A 13,021-nucleotide genomic window follows, 5' to 3' on the forward strand; every position below is an offset into this window, starting at 1 on the left:
CCCCATGAATCGCAGCACGTCAGGCCTCCCTGTCCATCACCAACTCCTGGAGTTCACTCAGACTCGCGTCCATCGAGTCCGTGATGCCATCCAGCCATCTCATCCTCGGTTGTCCCCTTCTTCTCCTGCCCTCAATCCCTCCCAGCATGAGTCTTTTCCAATGAGTCAACTCTTCGCATGAGGTGGCCAAAGTACTGGAGTTTCAGCTTTAGCATCATTCCTTCCAAAGAAATCCCAGGGTTAGTCTCCTTCAGAATGGACTGGTTGGATCTCCTTGCAGTCCAAGGGACTCTCAAGAGTCTTCTCCAACACCAAAGTTCAAAAGCATCAATTCTTCGGTGCTCAGCCTTCTTCACAGTCCAACTCTCACAACCATACATGACCACAGGAAAAACCATAGCCTTGACTAGACAGACCTTAGTCAGCAAAGAAATGTCTCTGCTTTTGAATATACTATCTAGGTTGGTCATAACTTTTCTTCCAAGGAATAAGCGTCTTTTAATTTCATGGCTGCAGTCACCATCTGCAGTGATTTTGGAGACCAAAGAAATAAAGTCTGACACTGTTTCTACTGTTTCCCCATCTATTTGCCATGAAGTGATGGGACCAGATGCCATGATCTTCGTTTTCTGAATGTTGAGCTTTAAGCCTACTTTTTCACTCTCCACTTTCACTTTCATCAAGAGGCTTTTCAGTTGCTCTTCACTTTGTGCCATAAGGGTGGTGTCATCTGCATATCTGAGGTGATTGAGATTTCTCCCGGCAATCTTGATTCCAGCTTGTGTTTCTTCCAGTCCAGCGTTTCTCGTGATGTACTCTGCATAGAAGTTAAATAAGCAGGGTGACAATATACAGCCTTGACGGACTCCTTTTCCTATTTGGAACCAGTCTGCTGTTCCATGTCCAGTTCTAACTGCTGCTTCCTGACCTGCATACAGATTTCTCAAGAGGCAGGTCAGGTGGTCTGGTATTCCCATATCTCTCAGAATTTTCCACAGTTTATTGTGATCCACACAGTCAAAGGCTTTGGTATAGTCAATAAAGCAGTAACAGATGTTTTTTTGGAACTCTCTTGCTTTTTCCATGATCCAGCGCATGTTTGCAATTTGATCTCTGGTTCCTCTGCCTTTCCTAAAACCAACTTGAACATCAGGAAGTTCACAGTTCATGTATTGCTGAAGTCTGGCTTGGAGAATTTTGAGCATTACTTTACTAGCATGTGAGATGAGTGCAATTGTGCAGTAGTTTGAGCATTCTTTGGCATTGCCTTTCTTTGGAATTGGAATGAAAACTGATCTTTTCCAGTCCTGAGTTTTCCAAACTTGCTGGCATATTGAGTGCAGCACTTTCACAGCATCATCTTTCAGGATTTGAAATAGCTCAACTGGAATTCCATCACCTCCACTAGCTTTGTTTGTAGTGATGCTTTCTAAGGCCCACTTGACTTCACATTCCAGGATGTCTAGCTCTAGATGAGTGATCACACCATCGTGATTATCTGGGTCGTGAAGATCTTTTTTGTACAGTTCTTCTGTTGGACCCTAATCCCAGACAGTCCATCAATTGGTCTGAGAGTGACTTCAGGCATTGTTTTTTAAGTTAAAAAAAATTTTAAATCTCTAGGTGATTCTGGGCTTCCTTAGTGGCTCAGATGGTAAAGAATCTGCCTGCAATGTAGGAGACTTGAGTTCAGTCCCTGGGTTGGGAAGATCCCCTGGAGAAGGGGATGGCTACCCATTCCAGTATTCTTGCCTAGAGAATTCCATGGACAGAGGAGCCTGGTGGACTACATTCCATGGGGTCGCAAAGAGTCGGACACGACTGAGTGACTAACACTAACACTATTGGATTGTTAGTACTCAGGAGTGCAGGTAGAACTTGAGTGAAAACAATTAACATGAGACCTCAAGCAGCTCCATATTTCAGATCACTTAATACAAAGTATGTGTCAAGAACTACAGGGGTGAAAGATCCTTGTCAACTCTAACAAGAAGGTTTGAAAAACAAATGACTCTAACATCTGACAAATGAGTTAAGTTTTAGAATCAGCATATAAATAAAAAACAATATATAGGCAGAATCACCCCTGAACATCCCTGAGAAAAATGCCACTGTCTATCAAGACAATTCTCTAGTGTTGGAATACATAACTATTTCTTTGGTTGAATCAAGCTCAGATTGGTGAGCTTCTACTGTGATAAGCATTATAGAAATAAAATAATTCAGTAAAAAGCAATATATATATATATATATAAATAAATAAAACAATGACAGTTAAGGGAGGCCCAGGAGGTGGGTTGGGTGTTTTTATGGGAGACTGAGAGGCATTCTAACACTCCATGACTGACCAACTTATTGACTTATAGACACTCTTTCATGAAAGAATAGCCACCTGAAATGTTGTCACCCAGTTGAAACAAGATTTGGGCAGAAACGTGTGACTTTTCTCACCTCACTTGTTAAAAGTCATGAAAGCGCCTTCTCAGTTATTCTTAGAAAGAAAAATATATTTTGGCAACCATATAGCATTTAGGAAATGGGAATGTTTCTTCTGAACACCCCTATTAGCAAGGGTATTCTATTATTATAACATGCTGAGGTATCTATTTCGGGAGTTCTGGGTAGCGGGGGGGAGTTGTTTGGGTTTGGTTTGGCTTGGGGTTTTTGAGGCGGGAAAGAGAGGAAGTGACTGGACAGTAAAACAGTGCTTCATGACAGAAACAGATCCCTGGGCTTTAATTAGGAAGCAGTGTAGTGTCTGTTCAGCTGAGCAGTAAATCAGCATTCTGTGGGTCTGGCTGACTCTAACAACTGAAGTTCAGCTTTCCTACTTTTGGGAGAAGTTGACCGTTCATGCTCATATTAACTGCAGGCTTAACTGCAGAGTACAGCTTGGCCTTCCAATTGTGCCCCACCCTATTTCCACCAGCAAATGCAGAAAAAAGAGAGCCAGCTACACTCCCACGGAGGCTGGGAAAGGCTCTGTATCATTTTCAGGCTTAATAATTCTCTTTTTACGCACATCATTTTGATTCATCCAGCAGGAAAGTGCTCAGGTCAACACCTATTGTCTCCAGGGGAAAGAGTCTCAGAAATTACAAAGTGCACCCAAAGCAATCTCCTGTATTTTCTTTCACATAGGGGAAAAAAAATTACTGTGGACAGAGGAATGCAGACTGGGTTCCTGCCCAATTACATCCCAGCAGTATTCCTAACTAACACCACTCTGGCAGGACACGCATACACATATAGCATCCCATTTTTCTCTCATTTGAATGCCTATATTTTCCTCTTTTGTTGATCATCAGCATCAGAAGAAAGTCTTTAAAAGGATGATAAATCCGGGGACTTCCCCAGCAACCCAATGGTTAAGACTCCATGCTTCTGCTGCAGTGATCGTGGGTTCAATCCCTGGTCAGGGAACTATGATTCAGCATGCCACACGGCGTGGCCAAAAAGTTAAAAAAAAAAAAAAAAAGATGATAAATCACTATTTCAAATTTGCTACCTACTGTATTAGAAATTATAAAAGCTTTAGTGTGTGTGAAGGTCAAATGTGTTGACTGAATTATATTTGCTGAATTGTCTGTGCATTTAGGCATCCTTAATGCCACCTTTGGGCTTCCCTGGTGGCTCAGATGATAAAGAATTTATATGCAATGCAGGATTCTAGGGTTAGATCCCTGGGCTGGAAGATCCCCTGGAGAATGGAATTCCAGTATTCTTGCCTGGAGAATTCCATGGACAGAGAATGTCACCTTTGCAGAGAAAATCAGAAGCTGATTACAGTGAAACTGAACATGATGAAAAGATAGGTGCAGCTCAGTTCATGCAATTAAGGCTTTCCTTTTTGCGGTATTAAGGTGAGGAATGAGGATGGACATGAGTAGTTAGTATGGAAGACTGGAAGATAAGGTCTTAAATACCATTCTGCATAAAAATCACTTGAGGGACCCTCCCACAGCAGAGTCTAATATGAGGTCAAGGAGTCTGCATTTTTAACACACATTCCAGATAACACACATTCCTGAGCCATACTTCAAGAAATTCTCCTAGAGTGGAACCCCTTTAACTTTAGCTGCAATAATGAAAGGAGGAACCATCTCTCACCATGTAGTATTTTGGGGAATTTGGTTTCATTTGCTATAGCTGAAATTTCATTTCATTGCTATAGCTGACTATAACCATTACTATCAGTTCAGTTCAGTTCAGTGGCTCAGTCATGTCCGACTCTTTGCGACCCCATGGACTGCAGCACACCAGGCCTTCCCTGTCCATCACCAACTCCCAGAGTTTAATCAAACTCATGTCCATTAAGTAGTGATGCAATCCAACCATTTCATCCTCTGTCATCCCCTTCTCCTCCCACCTTCAATCTTTCCCAGCATCAGGGTCTTTTCAAATGAATCAGCTCTTTGCATCAGGTGGTCAAAGTATTGGAGCTTCAGCATCCACTGAGAATATTCAGGGTTGATTTCCTTTAGGATTGACTGGTTTCATCTCCTTGCTATTCAAGAGATCCTGAAGAGTCCTCTCCAACACCACAGTTCAAAGGCATCAGTTCTTTGGCATTCAGCTTTCTTTTTGGTCCAACTCTCACATCCATACATGACTACTGGAAAAACCATAGCTTTGACTACACAGACCTTTGTTGGCAAAGTAATGTCTCTGCCTTTTAATATATGCTGTCTAGGTAGGTCATAGCTTTTCTTCCTAGGAGCAGGCGTCTTTTAATTTCATGGCTGCAGTCACCACTTGCAGTGACTTTGGAAGCCAAGAAAATTAAGTCTGTCACTATTTCCATTGTTTCCCCATCTATTTGCCATGAAATGATGGGACCGGATGCCATGACCTTTGTTTTCTGAATGTTGAGTTTTAAGCCAACTTTTCCACTCCCCTCTTTCACTTTCAGCAAGAGGCTCTTCAGTTCTTCTTGGCTTTCTGCCATAAGGGTGGTATCATCTGTATATCTGAAGTTATTGATATTTCTCCCGGCAGTTTTGATTCCAGCTTGTGCTTCATCCAGCCCAGGGTTTCTCATGATGTACTCTGCATATAAGTTAAATAAGCAGGGTGACAATACACAGCCTTGATGTACTCCTTTCCCGATTTGGAACCAGTCTGTTGTTTCATGTTCAGTTCTAACTGTTGTTTCTTGACCTGCATACAGACTTCTCAGGAGGCAGGTAAGGTAGTCTGATATTCCCATCTCTTTAAGGATTTTCCACGGGAGGTGGGAGGGGGGTTCGGGATTGGGAACACGTGTACACCCGTGGTGGATTCATGTTGATGTGTGGCAAAACCAATACAATATTGTAAAGTAAAAAGTAATAATAATAATAATACAAAAAAAGAATTTTCCACAATTTTCTTGTGATCCACAGAGTCAAAGCCATTATTATAATGCATGAATTAGCAAGATCAAAACAGTCAATCTTTAAGGAAATCAACCCTGAATACTCATTGGAAAGATTGATGCTGAACCTGAAGCTCCAAAACTTTGGCTATCTGATGCGAAGAGCTGACTCAGTGGAAAAGACCCTGGTGCTGCGGAAAATTGAGGGGCAGTGGAGAAGGGGCTACTGAGGATGAGATGGTTGGATGGCATCACCGACTCAACAGACATGAGTTTGACCACACTCTGGGAGATAGTGAAGGACAGAGACGACTGGTGTGCTGCAGTCCACGGGGTTGCAAGGAGTGGGATGCAACTGAGTGAGTGAAAAGCAACAATGGATTAGCAGTGTTGGGTTGAATAAGGGAAAAAGAGTAAGGGTCCATAGTTTGCCAAGTGTCAGATGTGTACATGACATCTCACTAGGTATCAGGGAATTAACAAATATCCTCACTTCTTCTACCAGGCTCTTCAAAGGACATGTTAATTTTCACATAGAAGCTACACATTAGTTCAAGATAAAGAAAGCCACACAGATTCCAAACTTCTCATCCTTCCTTGGGGTGCTTGAAAATCCCCCCAATCTATTTTTTGTCTCTTTGCAGAATAAAAGTTAGGTTTTTTATTTTTTAACTTACGAAAATTTCATGCTGTACAGATTTTAAATTTGTAGTTACCAACCCACATATTTCTAAGAATGTTATGAAGTTTTAGTCACGAAGCAAAAGGTATAATACATCCTCTTATAAATAACAATAATCTGGTAACTTAAAAAAATAAATCAGGCATCAGTGAGAAATGTTTATCCTTGACCATGCTTCCTAGTTCCAAAGCATACCCCAAGAAATTATCTGGGATAATATATTAAAACCACCAAGCCAAGCAATGCTGAGGAAAAGAAGCTGGAGTGTGAATTTTTTAAATTCAGTATCCATAGAGTTCTGAGTTTCTGTTTGTTTGTTTTTAGCTTTTTTTTATGTGGACCATTTTTAAAGTCTTTAAATTTGTCACAGTATTGTTGCTGTTTTATGTTTTGGTTTTTTGGCCACAAGGCATGTGGGATTTTAGTTCCCAGATCGGAAGGTGAAGTCTTAACCATTAGACTGATAGGGAAGCCCCGAGTCAGGTTTGAATTTTAATGGACACATGCGTTCCCTTTAAAGATTCTCCCAGGAAGTCACTACTATGTGGTTGTTTGCAGAAAGAGCCCCCATCATAGCTCCATGACATACTGGCTTTATAACCACAGGGAGGTTACTTGGCCTCTCTGATCATCTGTTTTCATTTCTTTAAGCCTGGATATAACAATGCCTATCTACAAATGTGACTATTCAGACTAAATGAGATAAAATGAATGGAAGTGTTTATCACAGTGCCTGACTCATAGTAGATGCTCAATAAATTTGATATTTTCCCCATAACAGCATGACTTTTAACTTTAAAAGTAAAGAAAAGCTAATAAAGGTGAAATAATTTAATTAATTTAGAGTCTTATTTTAAGTATTTGAGAAATTGTAATACCATCAGGACAATTAAGACATGGCTTTTAGAGAAACTTAGATTTAAATACTAATTCATCCCCTCAGGAAACTTGTGATTTAAAGTTTTTAGGCATGGGCTTCTCATTTATAAAAATAGGGCTAACATAGAGATACCGTGAGCATTTCCAGGAGAAACAATATGAAGCTGTTAGTATAAGGTCTGGGGCAAGATGAGCCCTTGGTTTGCAGTAGTTGTTATTCCTATGTCATTATTATCATTATTATTCATTAGAAAGATTCCTCAGAAAATATCAAGGCACTTGAACATTCACTTTTAGGCAAACTTTTCTGATACAAGGCCCATAAGTTTGCAAAAGGTCAGATTGCATGATCTTGGCCTTCTTGCAGAATGCCTTTATCAGCCTCGAAAGTAACCTCTAAACTGTTTTCCAGATTGCTGGAGGCTAGCCACATAATATTTGGCTTCCAAGTCCTGGAATGATTGCCATCTTTGCAGAGAGCTCCAGCCAGCCGAATTGGAGACCTGGCACACTCCTTACAAAGTAAGCGAACCCTTTGAGTAAGAAGGTGGACATGTAGTTAACTCATTCGGTTTAAAATACAGAGAAGTGCTTATGTCCCCAATAACTGTTCAATCCTGAGAAAACAGGGGCCTGGTATACTCTTAAAGAGATCAAAATGTGTATAGATTCAACTCAGTTTTTCAGGGTAATAAAAGAAAGATTTGTGCGCAATATGCAAATTAGGTGACAGCTATGCAGATCATAAGCCAAGTCTTCCTTGAATTAGAAACAATAAAGAATTGGCTCCACCAGTTACTTCCAAAGAAGAAAGGAGTGGAAGTGTAGCCCTCATCTGATTCCGCACAACTAAAATATCCAGACGTATGGAGGAGAGAAAAGACCCTGATTCTGGGAAAGATGGAGGGCAGGAAGAGAAGGGGGCGCCAGAAGATGAGGTTGTTGGGGGCCATCACCGACTCAGTGGACATGAATTTGAGCAAACTCCAGGAGATTTTTGACATGCTGCTGCCCAAGGGGTTGCAAAGAATTTTAGGGACTGAACAACAACTATAGAGAGGAGAGGGGGCAGGAAGCAAATCTGAGCAGTGCAGCTATTTCAGACCCTAAGAAACAAAGCGTGCGGTGAGAAGGAGTTGGGAGTTTCTGCCCCATACCCTGACCTTGTTATTCTCAGCATGTGCTGTCAAGAGTTAGTGGTAACAACATTCTCAAAATGACTCTAATCTCAGAGGATTCTGAACTTGACTGGTTCAGACTGGTTTTAGGATGTTAAGAAAGATCATTAACTGGGCATCTCTAACTCATTGAAAGACAGTCATATTCATAAAACCTACTTCTTCTTTGTTTAGAGAGACAGTTTTCTCCACCCTTGAAGATTTGCTTTTACAAGTATTTCCTGTGCCAGACCCCAGGACATAGGCACATCAGCTCCAAAAGGCTTGGAGCTCATAGCAGCCTCCTTGTAGGGCTACAGGTCACAAAGATAAGTGGCAGAGGCTGAGAAGAGGGGCAGTTGTGAAGATCTGTATTCCTATTAATAATAGGGAACAACAAATCTGACTCCATATTGGATTGGTTTCTTTACTTTTTTACTCTAACCTTTATATTCTATTGCTTTTAAAGTTAATCACTAAAGAAATGTTGCCTATAATGGCCCATCACTGGAAACCCTGCCTCCTATGTCTGAGTTAGTTAAGCTAAAATGCCTTTGTTCAGCTAATAGGAAAGACCCTGACCAGGCTCACTTAGGAATGCCTGCAGGAAGGAAGAAATTAACATACCTCCCCCAAATTTATCACCTTTTTTACTTTGCCTCCCTACTTCCCCCATATCATGTTCTATAAAAGAAACTAGTACCGAAACTCCGGCAAGATAGTTCCTTGGGTCACTAGACCACCTTCTTGGTCTTCTGGCTTTCCGAATAAAATCACTCACTATTCCTTACCCCAACAACTTGTCTCCCTCAGTTTACTGGCCTGTCATGGGACGAGCAGTACGAGGTTGGACTCAGTAACATGTTGACTACAAAACTATGTTTCTTCTCTAGAAAGAGTGAAGCCACTCAGTCATGTTCAACTCTGCAACCCCATGGACTGTAGCCTGTCAGTTTCCTCCGTCCATGGGATTTTCCAAGCAAGAATACTGGAGTGGATTGCCATTTCCTTCACCAGGGGATCTTCCTGACCCAGGGATGGAATCTGGGTCTCGCAAACTGCGGGCAGATTCTTCACCATCCGAGCTACCAGGGAAGCCCCACAAATCTATGTTTCTTCTCTAGAGATTAATGAAAAACTGAAAAAAGAATGATGTTGAAGCTCCATCCTGAAGGAGGAGAGTATGATCCAGAAGCAGGAATGTAACCATGTGACACCAAACAAGTTAGAGAATATAAACAGAATACTTGGCCGGGGGCACTGAAAGAAAGGAAAAGTTGCATCTGCTTAGAGAAATTTCATGGAAGAGGTGTCATTCAAGAGGGTTACAATTTGTTATTGCTGTTTTTCAGTCACTAAGTTGTGTCCAACTCTGCAACTCCATACACTGCAGTACGCCAGGCTTCCCTGTCCTTCACTATCTCCCAGAGTTTGCTCAAACTCATGCCCATTAAGTTGGTGATCCCATCCAACCATCTTATCCTCTGTTGCCCCCTTGTCCACTTCCTCTTAACCTTTCCCAGCATCAGGGTCTTCTCCAATGAGTTTGTTGTTCCCATCAGGTGGCCAAAATATTGGAGCTTCAGCTTCAGCATCAGTCCTTCCATTGAACATTCAGGGTTGATTTCCTTTAGGATTGACTGGTTTGATCGCCTTGCAGTCCAAAGGACTCTCAAGGGTCTTCTCCAACACCACAGTTCAAAAGCATCAATTCTTCAGTTCTCAGCCTTCTTTATGGTCCAACTCTCACATCCATATGTGAATACGGGAAAAGCCATAGCTTTGACTAGACAGACCTTTGTTGACAAAGTGACGTCTCATCTTTTAATATACTGTCTACAGTTACTGGAGGGAAAAACATGCAGGGAGGATCAAAAATAGCACTTTGTAGAGTTAGCCTAGAAGGCAAGTTCCATAACGAGGACTGAACACATACTGTTCTAGCTAATTCTGTTGTCGTTGTTGTTGTTTTTTAACTGGGCTTCCCTGTGGCTCAGCTGATAAAGAATCCGCCTGCAATGCAGGAGACCTGGGTTTGATCCCTTGGTTGGGAAGATTCCCTGGAGAAGGGAAAAGGTACCCACTCCAGTATTCTGACCTGGAGACTTCCACGGACTGTATAGGCCATGGGGTCACAAAATGTCGGACATGACTGAATGGCTTTCACTTTAAAAAAAAAATTTTTTTTGTATATATTTCTTAATTAGTTGTGAGAGAATATAGTCTATATGATTTCAAGATTCTTAGATTTATTTTTACATTTTAGCATTTTTATTGAGGTGAAATTGACATACATGTTATATGTTTCAACTTCAGGTGTACAACATAATGATTTGATATATATATATATGTATATAGGGAAATGATCACTAAAATCAGTCTGGTTAACATGTGTCACCACATATAGTTACAAAATTTTCTTTTCCTTGTGATGATAACTTTTAAGATTTACTCTCTTAGTGACTTTCAAATATGCAGTACAATAATTCTGTTGGTGATGAGAGTTTTAGTACTTTAGAAAAAGAAGCAATAGATAAGAACTGTTTTAGGAGGATTCATCTGGATCTGTATGTAAGAATGACCAGGTTGCAGGAGACAAAAGGATGGAAAACCCATCAGAAATCCTAGTAAGAGTCTGAATGAGGATGAGGGAGGGGACTAGTGAGGATGCAGTAATGGGGGATGGGGGCAATGAAGGAAGGACCTGCTAGGACTGTCTGCCTTCACCAATCTTTTCAACACAGAGCACAGTGCCTGGTACTAAACTGGTTCTCATGTGGGGGGATGGAAGCCAAGGAGGGAAGTAGAGAATGAGGGAAGGAAGGAGGGAGGAGGGATGGAGAGCAGGCAAGTATTGGAGACATTGCCCATGAAGATTTGAGGAACTCAATATTGAGTATTTTCAATTTGCAGATGTCAATCCCCCAAAAAAGTGCATATAAAACTGGTTAAATCCAAGTGCAATCTGTTGTCTAGCTCACTGTATTCTGCTAATGTCAGTTTTTGATGCCATACCATCCTAAAGATGCTAACATTGGAGAAACTTGGATGAAGGAAACATGGGACGTCTCTGTACATTTTTTGACATCTCCCTATAAGTCTATATTAGTTCAAATTAAAAAGCTTTCTAAAAAATTGATAGAAGTTATAAAACACACCCATCCCCTCACCTAACAGACAGCTGTCCTTGCATGTAGTATCTTTGGCAGCTCACCAGGCTGAATTAGAACAGCGTGACCTGCTGGGTGACACAGCCTCAGTTAGGGATCCCAGTCTCAGGGACATACCCCTGAATCTATGGCATTCCTCAAAAAGCTTTTATTTCCCTAATCTCCTAAAAGAGCTGTTATTTTTTCTGATTGTATCAAGGTTCACAAGTTTTCCATTTCGTAACCTTCCCTATTCTGAGACCCAGTGCATCAAAAGAGCTAAAAATGTTATCTTTATGTTCACATTTTCTATTAAATTTCCTGCATCTGAGGGTTGTTCAAATGAATTTACATTATCCTCTAAATGTTCTATAAGTCTTTATTCTTCCCCAATTTTATATCTATGTGATACTCTCAGCCACCTACTTTGCACACAAAACCCACTTTTCTGTAAAACTCTTAAAATGTTATAAATTTTTTCATATTACCTCCTATTTTTAAGATTTCCTGATTATATGATGAAACAAGCATATCCACACAAAATGCTTATAACAGTGCTGTGTCAAAATGAGAAGTTAGTAAATTATAGATAATATGATCAGTAAGTTTTATTTGCCATCCCCTTCTTCCACTTAATGCCTTTTAGAAGTGTGATTAAAAAAAAAAACTCTTTAGCTTAGACTTCTAGTTTTTATTTTTGGTATTATTTAATATTTTGCTTTATTTTAAATCTAGCAAAAGGGAAACATGCAAAGTTAGAAAACACCGGGAAACAGAAAATACAAAAGCAATCTCTCATATTCAAAACTGGTTTTAAAAAAATTATTTTAAAAGTTCTCCAATCTTCATTAACTACTGCCTCTAGATAATGTCCCAAATCATGAGGCATCTCTTATAAATCTATGATCTATTGGTCTATAGTCCAGCAATCATTCTAACTTAAAACAAATTAGCTTAAATAAAGAAACAGAAAGTTGGGTCATCCTATTGGAAAACCAGGCCTCCCATTTTTATTTTAAGCATTCAAGCTTTTCTGGGTAGGTTTTCATTTACTGTTAGAGGTATAGGTAGCTCAGCTGGTAAAGCATCTGCCTGGAATGCAGGAGACCCTGGTTCAATTCCTGGGTCAGGAAGAACCCCTGGAGAAGGGATAGGCTACTCACTCCAGTATTCTTGGGCTTCCCTGGTGGCTCAGACGGTAAAGAGTCTGCCCGCAATGCGGGAGACCTGGGTTTGATCCCTGGGTTGGGAAGATCCCCTGGAGGAGGGCATGGCAACCCACTCCAGTGTTCTTGCCTGGGAAATCCCACAGACAAGAGGAGCCTGGAGGGCTACAGTCCATGAGGTCACAAAGAGTTGGACACAACTGATCAACTAAGCATAAAGAACTCTCATTTTCTTGGACCTCTTCTAGGGAGGGGACCACTCATTGGAAGGGTGAGATCAGTCTCAACATTAATTGGAAAGAGGTGTATCTCTCCTAACAGAAACAAGAACTTAGATAGAATCGAAGTGAGCTGTAGGGAGGGGATCTTTCCTGGATTTCTCCATGCAGGTATCAACATATGGGTGGGAGTTCCCAGGTAAAGGCTGTGAGGATGGCACCTCTAGATAGAGAGAGGCTAGGAGATGAGCACCAGATAAACTGTGCCAATCCTGCCATGGGTAAAGGAGGCTGGTGGACTATACAGTCCATGGGTCACAAAGGATCAGACATGACTAAATTATGTTGGGCACACCTTATTTAATCTTAATTATTGCCTTTGAGACCTGGTCTCCAAATACACAGGCTTCCCAG

This window comes from Capricornis sumatraensis, chromosome 3 (assembly GCF_032405125.1).
Source record: "Capricornis sumatraensis isolate serow.1 chromosome 3, serow.2, whole genome shotgun sequence".
Classification (NCBI taxonomy): domain Eukaryota; kingdom Metazoa; phylum Chordata; class Mammalia; order Artiodactyla; family Bovidae; genus Capricornis; species Capricornis sumatraensis.